Source organism: Sorex fumeus, unplaced genomic scaffold (assembly GCF_029834395.1).
Source record: "Sorex fumeus unplaced genomic scaffold, SorFum_2.1 ptg000055l, whole genome shotgun sequence".
Taxonomy (NCBI): Eukaryota; Metazoa; Chordata; class Mammalia; order Eulipotyphla; family Soricidae; genus Sorex; species Sorex fumeus.
Window position 1 is genome coordinate 17,238,663 of NW_026606112.1, and position 12,038 is coordinate 17,250,700.

A 12,038-nucleotide genomic window follows, 5' to 3' on the forward strand; every position below is an offset into this window, starting at 1 on the left:
CTGAGACCGTGAGTCAGTGACATGCTCTGAGCCTCAGTTTCCTTATCTATCAAATGGGGGTAAATGTCTGAGCCACAAGGTTGGTGCCTGTGTGTGTGTGTAAGGGGGGGGGGGTGTAATGGTATTATAAAGACTGAGTATGAGAGCTCTTCCCCCTAACAATAACCAAAATGTTGAGATAGTCTCTTGGGCATAACAGTATTTTATTTTTAGGTATTTTAGAATGTGATGTGGGTAAGCGAAAAGGAACCCAGGAAAGAACGGAGTAAAAGAGTTTAGGCTCTTGGGGCTGGAGTGATAATACAGAGGGCTGGGTGTTTGCCTTGCACACGGCTGACCCAGGTTCGATCCCCAGCATCCCATATGGTCCCCAAGCACCACCAGGAATAATTCCTGGGTGCAGAGCCAGGAGTAACCCCTGAGCATTGTTGGTGTGATTTAAAAAGTCAGTAAATAAACAAATAAATGAGTTTAGGGTCTCTTAGATGTAGAGGGCAAGAATAGAATAGGAAATTGTCATGACCTTATGCTCAGGGTGCCTCCAATCGGCTCAGTGAAATACCCCAGCTGCTGCTCTCTCTGTACCTACCGGAAGTGCTCACTAACTATCCTTAACATTTATGTGAACTTATGTGTTGGCTCAGACTGGAGTGATAGCACAGCGGGTAAGGCATTTGCTGTGGCCGACCCGGGTTCAATTCCTCTGCCCCTCTCGCAGAGTGTGGCAAGCTACCGAGAGTATTTCACCCGCATGGCAAAGCCTGGAAAACTTCCCATGACGTTTTCGATATGCCAAAATTACTAACAACAAGTCTCACAATTTGTTGTGAGATGTTACTGTTGCCCGCTTGAGCAAGTCGATGAACAACAGGAAGACAGTGCTATGGTGCTATGTGTTGGCTCCCGTGGCTCACATGTTGGGAACAGGTGTGTGATTTATATATATATATATGTGTGTGTGTGTGTGTGTGCGTGTGTGTTTCTTTGTCTTATTTTCCTCTGCTGGGCCAAGGTCAAAGGTGATCATTCTGTTGACCTTAGGCAACTTAGCTTGCATCATTACTGATATTACTCTTGTTTCCATTGCGAAGGTCTTACAACAAGTGAAACTAAAAGATTGCACAGAGGGTTCAACAATGATTCCTTCATTTTAAACTATACCTGGAATACAATTGGAAGTATATAGGCCAAAATGTCATGGCGTCTCTCCAGTAAAGATGTTGCTTTCCTTATTTTGTTCTTTCCTTGGGGGTAGAGGAATGGTACAGGGGTGTGTGTGTGTGTGTGTGTGTGTGTGTTGGGAGGGAGATGCATCTAAGTTGCGTGACCCGCATGTGGTCAGCCCTGGTCTGACCCTGACACCACGTGTGGCTCCCACACCACCAGGAGTGATCCCTGAGTACAGAGCTGGGAGTAGCCCCTGAGTCCACCGGGCATGGCCTCACCCCCTCAATGTCTGTCTGTCCTGCTTCCTTCTTCCCGCTTTACTTTTTAAAATTTTAATCTTAATTTTTTTTTCATTGAATCACAGTGAGATAGACACTAACGAAGCTGTTCATGATTGGGTTTCAGTCATTACAATGTTCCAACACCCATCCCTCCACCAGTGCACATTTCCCAGCACCAGTGTCCCCAGGTTCCCTCCTATCACCCCATCCCTTCCCCAGCCTGCCTCTATGGCAGGCACTTAGGCGCTTTTCTTCTCTCTCTCTCTCTCTCTCTCTCTCTCTCTCTCTCTCTCTCGCTCTCTCTCTCTCTCTCTCTCTCTCCCTCTCTCTCTCTCTCTCTCCCTCTCCCCTCCCCCCCTTGGGATTTGTGGTTTGCAATACAGATATGAAAGGTTAAAGGTTATCAGGAATATCCCTTTACCTACATTTAACTTTCAGTTCTTGTCCAGAGTGATCATTTCCAGCTATTATTGTCATGCTGGACACTTCTCTGTCTTACCTACCCTGAGCCCCCCACACACTTTTGGTTGATTCCAACAATTGACCAGTCCTCCCAGCCATTGTTTTCCTGTTTTCCCTGGCCGTGGATAGTAAGTCTTCTTATATATATGTATATATCACTGTATCACTGCTGCATCACTGTCATCCTGTTAATTGTCGAATTACTCGAGCGGGTGCCAGTAACGTCTCTATTCCTCACAGCCCTGAGATTTTAGCAGCCTCTTCTTATTCATCTCATCCCAATGGTTGGAGGCTCTTTCAGGGTCAGGGAAATGAGATCTGTTGTTGTTACTGTATTTGGCATATTGAATACGCTACGGGGAGCTTGCCAGGCTCTCCAAGAGGCATATATTTATAAATTTTTCTTTATGATTTGTTGCCTACTGTCTAAACCCCATCAGATATGGTGTAGTAGTAGTGGAAAAAGGATAAAAAGTGTCTTATAAAGTGGCCACGCAGTCCAGTAAGCGGCCTAGAGCATGGTGGTGGTTGGGTAGTGGAGGTCGGCTGCTGGGGCTGGGTCCCTTGGAGTGGGGAGGGCTCTCACAGCCTGGCGTGGAGTCAGTCTCTCTCTCTCTCTCTCTCTCTCTCTCTCTCTCTCTCTCTCTCTCTCTCGCACAGCGGTAGGGCGTTTGCCTTGCACGCAGCCAGCATGGCCGACCCGAGTTCGATTCCTCCGCCCCTCTCGGAGAGCCCGGCAAGCTACCGAGAGTATCTCGCCCGCCCGGCAGAGCCTGGCAAGCTCCCCATGACGTATTTGATATGCCAAACACAGTAACAACAAGTCTCACAATGGAGACGTTATTGAGCCCACTTGAGCAACTTGATGAACAATGGGAGGACAGTGACAGTGATATATATATATATATATCTATATATATCTATATATATATGTACATACATACCATAAATGAATGCCCTCTTTACTTTTTTAATAAGAAGAGACCAAAAATATATGAATTTTACATTATTCCTATTATGTCCATTATTATATAATATGCCTTATATTACTTATGTTTATATTATATTATTTACATTACAAATAAATAGTTTCGGCAATACTCTCAAAATGCTTCTATAGCATAGAATCACATATAGCATCACACTTTGTCCCTGGGAGGCTGTACCCGATTTAATCCTCTTGGCCAACCTACCTTGTAAGTTCTACAGGTCACTCTGACACAGAGAAGGAATCCAGAGAGACCAAGGTAGGTACCCAAGAGTGCCCAGCTACCAAGGAGCAGGTGTCCAGCCAGGCTAGTCAACTTTGACCTCTGACATCTCATGGACTGGTGGGTCCTGGGCCACCAGCATCAGTATCAAGCTTTAGGAACTGGTTAGAAAATGCAGAATCCCAAGACCCAGCCCAGCCCTTCAGAGGCAGAAGCTGCCTGTGACGCGGTCACGTGGGTATGTGTGAGCTGGTTCCTGCAGGCCAGGCTGGAGGATGCCTGTCTAGCCTCCACCCTGTGGCAGGTCTTCCATTCTCCCCGCGGCCTCCTGCTCCCCCTGGCTTTTTCCTAGTGTCTCTCCCATCCTCCCTGGGGTTGCCAACCCTGCTCTGCAGCGACAGCTCCTGAGAGAGAGGTTTGAAGAAAAACAGACATCTGGACCCATAGACGGGATGCGGGGGCGGGAGGAGGGAAGGTTATCTGGAGTAGCTGCAGCTCTGTCCTATATCCCTTTCCAAATAGCAGACTGTAAATAGGATATTTTTGTTATTTGAAGAAAAACAAATACTGCCGGCTTCCTAACCAGAGGACCTTCGGATACGCTTAAATGCGGCTCAGGGCGCCCTGATTTAAGGGACTTTCACTAGAACCGCAAAGGTAAATTCTCCTGGCTTGTGGGTGTTTATATATGATGATGGAATGCAAACAAGCGTTGTTTGGCCCAGAAAGCAGAACCGGAGAAAACTTCATCGAGGTATTTAATTATACAGGGCAGAGTGGAAATGGTCTTCTGTTTTCTCACCGGCCCATAGTTAGAAACCCACATTAAATCAAAAGGCACTCTCCGGTGTGTAAGAAGAAACCGGAACGTAGCATTTAGCAGAAGTTTTCTGCATTTCAGCTTGCAATTTTCAGCCTTGCAAAAGGCTGTTTGCATGGTGCAATTCATAGGTGTAGCCATGTATGGAGTTGAATCATGCTATTGGGTTGCTTATGTGTATGTCCACACACACAGTCATGCATGTGGTCTCTTCAGGGTTTGTGTATAAAAACCAAGTGATCTAATATGGTAATTTGGCATTTAATTCCTTCCAGGTGAAAGAAAGATTGAAAATGAATTTTTCTCCCAAATCTGCTGAGAGGTCGGTTACACAACCACATTGAGTCAAGGTATTGATTGGGCTCGAGAGTTTTTTTGTTTGTTTATTTGTTTGTTTTTGTTAGTTGTTTTTATTTATTTATTTTTATGAAATATCAAGGCTCTTTTACCAGTGGAAGAGCCAAGGCAGAGAACTGGAAAGATAAATGATTTAATTCGGGCTGTCAGGTTCTGTTTGTTTGGAAGCCAGGATCCAGGAGGAGAAAAGCACATTAATTGAGGTCTCAAGGTGGTAGTAGAGCACACTTTCTTTATTACTGCTTTCTGTGTAGGGGGATTGCTTTTTTTTTTCCCTTTAAGTTTATTTGGTCTTGTTCAGTCAACTTCTATTGAGTGGGTCCTGTGCTCTGTGGGGGGAAATCAGAGTGATGAGGACTGGCTAGTGGGAAATGGACCACAGGAGCCGAGATCAGCGGGCATGTTCCTCTGTGCTTATTACAAAGGACTCTTCATGCAAGGGCAAGACCATCTCAGATTCTGAAGAAGCCTTGGTGCGAGAACATTCCTCTACCCAAAACCCAATCCCAAGGTTAGCATAGCCAGCTAGGTAAAACAACACGGCACAAATGCGCCCTGGAAAGAATAGGATTAAATACTTTGAGAGTCTTTTTTTTTTCAGAGATATATAATTGTATTTTTCTTAGATAGTTAGGTATGGAGTTTCTGAGAATTATGAAATATGTTTAATTTTATGAAAAAATTTTAAATTGTTTTCTGATTATGCCATGTCATTTAAAAATTTATTTTATTTATTTATTTTTAATAGTGAATCACAGTGAGGTACAGTTACATACTTACAAACTTTTGTGTTTCAGTCATACAATGATCAAGTACCCATCCCTCCACCAGTGCCCATTCTCCACCACCAATGATCCCAGTATCTCTCCCGCCACCCCCACCCCATCCCGCCCACCCCATCCCTGTGGCAGGACATTCCCTTTTGTTCTCTTTCTCCTTTTGGGTGTTGTGGTTTGCAATAGAGGTATTGAGTGGCCATTGTGTTCAGTCTATAGTCTACTTTTGGCACGCATCACTCAACCTGAGCGGGTCCTCCAAACACCCTTTACTTGCTGTTCCCTTCTCTATCTGAGCTGCCTTTCCCCCAGCATGGGAGGCAGGCTTCCAAGTCATGGGGCAAACCTCCCGGTCCTTATCTCTACTATTCTTGGGTGTTAGTCTCCTATTCTGTTATATTCCACAGATGAGTGCAGTCTTTTATGTTCATCTCCTTTGAGGGTCTTTGAGGATCTTCTAGATGTAGAGGACAATGCAGGTGACAATAGAATAGGAGACTACCAGCACTTTACCCTATGCTTTAGGGGTGCCTGCTGATTGTCTCTGTGAAATAGCCCACTCTCTGCTCTTCATGTCCTCATCAAGTTTTGATGCGCTGACTAGCTAACTGTCCTTAGTGACTCCCATGGGACTAAGGTGGGGCGTGATACTGTCTTGACTAAACGGGCAGCTGCCTTTGCTAGCTTGGAGGATGGGAAAGCCTTTCCAGATGTATGCAGCACTAGGGGCCAAGATGTTCCACTGGGGGCATGTAGAACTGAGAGAAACAACGGGAGGAAGGTATAAACAGCGGGAGGAAGGTATGTGAAGTGAAACTGGAGAGGTATTGAGTGGGAATCTAACCAGGAGGCTTCTGAGGCTTCTGTTTTCTTTGGGATTCACACCCAGTGGTGCTCACTGGTTCTGTGTTTAAGGATCGATCTCGGGGCCTTGTGCGGTGCAGGGGATCAAACCAGTCTTGACCACACATGCAAAGCAAGCACCTTAACACCTGGAATTTCTCTCTGGCCCCTGAGGCTTCGCAGCCACAGGGGATCTTAGAAACTGGTGTCAGGTGGAGTGGGGCAGTGGATTGGGGGAATTAGGAGGAGCACTTGAAGAATTTGGGTTTTCATCTAGATAACAGTGGAGGTCATTGAGGGGACCCCACGTAGATTATTGTGAAGATTATCTGTGCTGTGAAGATTATTCTTTTGCAGAATGCGGAAGGAGTGGCAGAAGACAAGAATGGATGCAGAGAGACCTGCCAGGAGAGAGGTGAGAGAGGGGGAGGAGAGAGAAGGATGACCATATCAGGTGAAGCACCATATGAGATGGGTACCGAGGAGAGGGAGGCGTCTATACAGCAGGGTGCAAACTTTCTCCTTCTGGCTTCCTGCAGGCGAGCAAGATGCATCAACATCTGCCCTATGCATAGTCTATGCATCTATGCATAGTCTTTAGTGATCTGAGGGTCCAGGCTCCACTGGTCATCTTACCCCTGGACTTGGGATCCACCCTCAGAGCCCAATCAGGCTAATCAGGGTGGCAGGTGGTCAGATGTGAAGTCCAGTGTTCTCCTCCTCTTGAGTAGCTGTAAGCAGCTCTGTGGCACATATTGTGAATTAATTTGCACCGTATCCATTTTAACATCTTTTTAAAAATATAATTCATAATTTATTTTCTTCTTAGTGTTTAAGGATCACTTACAATAGTTAATGCAGAAGAAATTTAAAGAATTTTGGGGCTGAGAGATAGCACAGTGGGTAGGGCATTTGCCTTGCCCATGGCCGACCTGGGTTCGATTCCCAGCATCCCATATTGTCCCCTGAGCACCGCCAGGAGTAACTACTGAGTGCAGAGCCAGGAGTAACCCCTGTGCATCGCTGGATGTGACCCAAAACCCCCCCCAAAAAAAGAAATTTAAAGAATTTTTTTATTAAATCACCATGAGATAGAGCATTGCAAAATTGTTCATGACTGTGTTTCAGTCATACAATGTTCCAACACCCATCCTTTCACCAGTGTAATTTCCTAGCACCAGTGTACCCAGTTTCCCTCACACCCTTCAAGCAGCCCCCCACCCCAGTCTCTATGGCAGGCACCTCTCTCTCTCTCTCTCTCTCTCTCTCTCTGTTTTTAGGCATTATGGTTTCATTACAACATCTTCTATTAAACACTTTGGTACTTAGAGACCAGAAATCCTGAGACTACATTCCCCAGACTCCTTTGCAGGCAAGGTTGTGCCTGTGATCCAGGTATCCACCTCAGTCACTCCTGTTCTCCTGCTTAAATTGACATTGAGGGGGAGCAATGTTTGGGAGCTGCTAAATGCAGGGGATCAGATGTTCTGGCCAATGAGGTGGCAAAGCCTATTGCTTTCCTGGTGCAGTGGGTGGACAGGTTTTGGGGTCCAGATTCTAATGTCAGACAGCATCTTTTCCTGCCTGCTGTGCTTTTATTTGTATATTCAAACCCAATTTTCTGGTCTTCTCTGGTGCATGTAAGCAAGAACCTACAATTAGATTTGTTATTATTAGTTTTTATTGTTCTACATATGTTACTTCTTTCTTATCTATCAAATCCTTCTTTCCTTCCCACCTTCTGTCTGCCTGCCTTCTGAAAATGGTGAGTGCTGTTTTTGTCACTTGCATCCATGAGTTTTCACTATAACAGGGGGTGTCCATAAATAGCTCTTTATTGGTTCATTTTTACAAAGTCAACAACCAAAGGTCTTGATTCCTTATTATCTTTATTTTCAACTTTCAGTCACTTCCACTCAAATGTTTTTCTCAAAATAACCATTATTATGACTCCCATTTTAATGCTTTGATTGGGCAGACAACTCAAACAAAGCTAAGGTACCCGCTGGTTCATTGTCCTCTCAAAAGCATTGGGAACTTCATCTACATAGAAAGGGACTCCAAGTGATGTTGAACAACGAGGGTGGGCTGTGGCTCTGAACCTATTTGAAGGTCCATGCTGGCTAGTCTGGGAAATGAGGTACTTAGGAACCTGGGCTGTAGCACCCTGTGAAACTAGAATGACTGGGATTTGAATGTTACCTCTATATTCATATTTAGCACAGCGGTAGGGCGTTTGCCTTGTGCACAGCCAGCCCGGCCAAGCCGGGTTCGATTCCTCTGCCCCTCTTGGAGAGACTGGCAAGCTACCAAGAGTATTCAATATGCCAAACACAGTAACAAGAGGTCTCACAATGGAGACGTTACTAGGCCCGCTTGAGCAAATCGATGAACAACGGGAGGGCAGTGATGATGATGATGATATTCATATTATCTCTCTTCTGTTAATTCGCCTCCAGTGGGTTAATAATTGAAGAGTTTTTCACTGGCTTCTACTCTTGGAAAGTTCGGGGTGGTATCTTGCTTCAGGTTGGGCAGGATCCAGCAGCTCAAAGGATTCCAGCCAGGGAATCTTGGATGCTTCCTTTCAGGCTGCCTTTCTGTGAAGAAGGCTTCACTCTCAAGCACTTGGGTTCCTTCTCCTGGGAATAACATGTCCTCCCATGGTACTCCCAGGTTTATATCTTCCCGGCTTTGTTCTCCTGGCAGAGGAAGGAAACGTTTGGCCCTGTGGTTCTGGTGAAGAGCTGAGGCAGAGCTCTTACCAGGTCAGTGTGTGTCACCTGTGCACTCCATGGATGAACAAGTTAGATCAGTGGGACGTGGGGGTAGGAGCAAGGTACACTGCTTTTATAGAAACACAGGGGGCCGCAGATGAGGGAATCAGTACAAATGGCAGATACCACATCTTACTCTCCCAGGCCGCGTTCTCTTGGGACAAGCTGGAAATAGTTCCTACTTCATAAAGTTTTTGTGAAAAGGAACCAGTTAGCATGAGGTAGCAGATGCTCTTGGCGCCTGACCCCTCGTCCCACGGCTATACCCACTATACCCATTTCCATGTTCTCCACCCTATGGGTGTAACTTCAGCCTCAACATTCCTTTGTCTGAGAACGTTCTCTGGCATCAGAGTCCTCTTTCTCCAGGCTTGTCCCTGGGCACACGTTCTGGGCATTAACTAGACGCCCAGCAGCCTTCAGCTGATGTCTTGGCTTCCATGTCTCTGGAATGTGTAATGTTGAAGTTTGAACTCACTATTTCGCCCACATTAGTCCCAAGTAGATTTAAGCCTGGCTGGTCCATAGTTGCACCCTTGAACGCTGCCTTTGCCCCTTTCCCTCAGACCTGTGCCATCAGTGTGCACCTTCCTTGCAAATAAACAACTTGCACTCTGATCCTTGTGCCAGAGAAGCCTCAGATCACACACACTCACACACACACACACACACACACACACACACACACACACACACACACAGAGTCCTCTAGGACTAGGTTCTATATCATGTCTTTTGGCAGATGATAAGCATTCAATGCATGTTTGTTATTATTGCCCTAGTATTTTTAAGTTCATTTTCTGCCTTCATTTCTTTTTGCATTAACTGCTCCATCCTTCTTCTTGCCCTTGTCTTACTCTGCTTTTCCCAGGCTACCTTTCTCTTTCATTGTGCCATTTTTTTCTGTCCTCTCAACAATTAATTGTCTCACTTCTTAATTTTAATATTTCCCCAGAGTCGTCATAGGTTTGATAAGAGGATGTTAATTTCCAAACAATTCCAAGGAAAAAATTGGCAACAGAAAAACAGAACAAACAAGCTTGGATGACTGTAAACTTCTTGAAGGCAGGAATATGAATGGTTTCACTTTGCCTAGAATGAACACATATGCTGGTATTCGGAGGGCTTTTTAAAAATAAGAGAAATGAGCAGACTTCCTTTTAATAAAAGAAAGGGACTAAATGAAATTTACTTCCTCTGTACATTACATCTGCTTCCCATCTGCAGTTTTAGCCCAAACGATCATTTTTTATCCACATCCACAACAAATTTGGCCTCTCGCATCTGCAGAGAAGCAGCCATTCACTAAACGATACCCTAGTGGTATGAGAGTGTTAATACACCTCGTTTATAAACAAGGAAAACACCCTGGCATCATCTGCACTATTAACCAATTTCCAATATGAGATTAATGCAAACGGATTTCTTGGGGGAAAGCGTTTATGAATAAAGATGGATTTTCTCATTAGTAGGATGATATCAATTCAACAAATCACACATTTGCAGTCTGACAAATCCTGACTTCGCAACAACAGGGATGTATGCATGGGGAAGAAGGTTTTGTCTTGAGAAATGCAACCACAGTGGATCCAAGAATGAAAAGCTTTCTGTCCAGAGGCTCAGACTTCTGAGGACCACGCGGCAGGGAGTTCGGCAAGGTGGCTGGAATGATCTTTTCTCAATGAGCTCGAGAGGCTCTCTGCTTCCCCAGGGGCCTGCCTCCATCTGTTCTGGGCCCCAGCGGGGGTAGAGGGGGGTGGTTTGTTTTTTTATGTTGTTGGGAACTAGCAAACAAACCTCCACCTTACTGTGCTAATGCCAGATGAGCAAAGCTACCAGAAGAAGAATTATTTGGGGGGGTCAGGACTACCCCAGGAGAGGGGAGAGCTGGGCAAGGTGGGAGGCATTATGTCAGAAGCCTATCCAGGTGGCCCTCTTTGGACCTTCCCTGTTTAACAAAGAAGGAGCTGGGGGTTTGAGGGCAGCCAACTGTTCATGGCTGGAGGCCAGACTTCATTTATACAAATGTTCCCCTGTTAGTTGCTCAGAGGAGAATTTTTCCACCTGTTCTTGCCTCTCTCTCCCTGCATGCCTCTGTGGGCTCGGGGCCCCGTGTACCCATTTTCCTTTGTGTTTGGAAGCGTGAAAGACGAGCTTTCACGGAAGAAGTCACCAGCCAGAGGTTCTTGGTTTAGAGCCCAGCTCTGCTGCTTGAGAGCTCTAGATGGGTTGAGGAATGTGGAGTCTTCCCGAGCCTCAGTTTCCTCATCTATAAGGCCAAAATGTGAAATTAGCTTCCTGAGAGGGTTCTTGTGCCAAGTGGATGAGCTAATGAACACACAATCAGAATTTAATGAGCACCCGTCCAAATGTATATACCACCAATCCGGGCAGTAGGAGAGTGAGATCATTCACTATTAGGGAGATACGAAATGGTGTAGGCGGGGGATGGGGGATTCTATGATGGGCGAAGATCTGCAAGAGAGAAGTTGTCAGGGTTACCGAGAAGTTTGGGTTCAATTCTCTCCCCCCCCCCATTGCCCCCTTCCCTTGGGGGTGGGTGGATGTTGATGATGGGGGTTGGGCCACACCCAGTGGTACTCAGGGGTTATTCCTGGTTCTGTGCTAGGAGTGACCCCTGGTGGTACTCAGGGGACTGTAAGTAGTGCTGAGGATTTGAGCTGAGGTTGGCAGCAAGATGGGGTCTTATCTCCCATACTGTCTTTGGGTTGGTTCAGTTCTTACCACCTTGTAGCTGGGTCATCTTGGGCGGTTACTGAACATCTCTGAGCTTTTCCCCACATCAGTGAAATGCAGATAGTGCCCTGACTCTTCTAGGATTAAGGAGAATAAATCCATCCACACAACAAATAGGAAAGGGCATAGGAAGTACAAGTCACTGCCACCAGTCTAGAAGTATGACCTGAGTTGCCATGAGAATAACATGGTCACAGCAGGCAAAGTATACCAACATGAGGTAAAGTATACATCAAAAATACCACGCAAACTAAATTTCTACAGCATGCTGACTTAGTATCGCCCAAGACAGGAAATGTTTATTTCACAGAGGATTTCTAGTTGCTGGACCTAGTTTGACATCTGCCAATTTGCTTTTGCATTAACTGTTTTATAAGGTCTACAGGGACATTTGAAAGGAGACACCATAAGGGATGTGTGTCTCTTTGCCTAGTCTGGAGACTCAGGGAGCAATGGAGGGAATAAAGGAGGCCCCTCATTTAACGTTGGTCAGGTCAGCACTAATTTTGATATCTGTGGGCCTAGTACTTCTTAAAAAACCATATACAAAAAATACGTTTATATCATATATATGGACATTATATGTC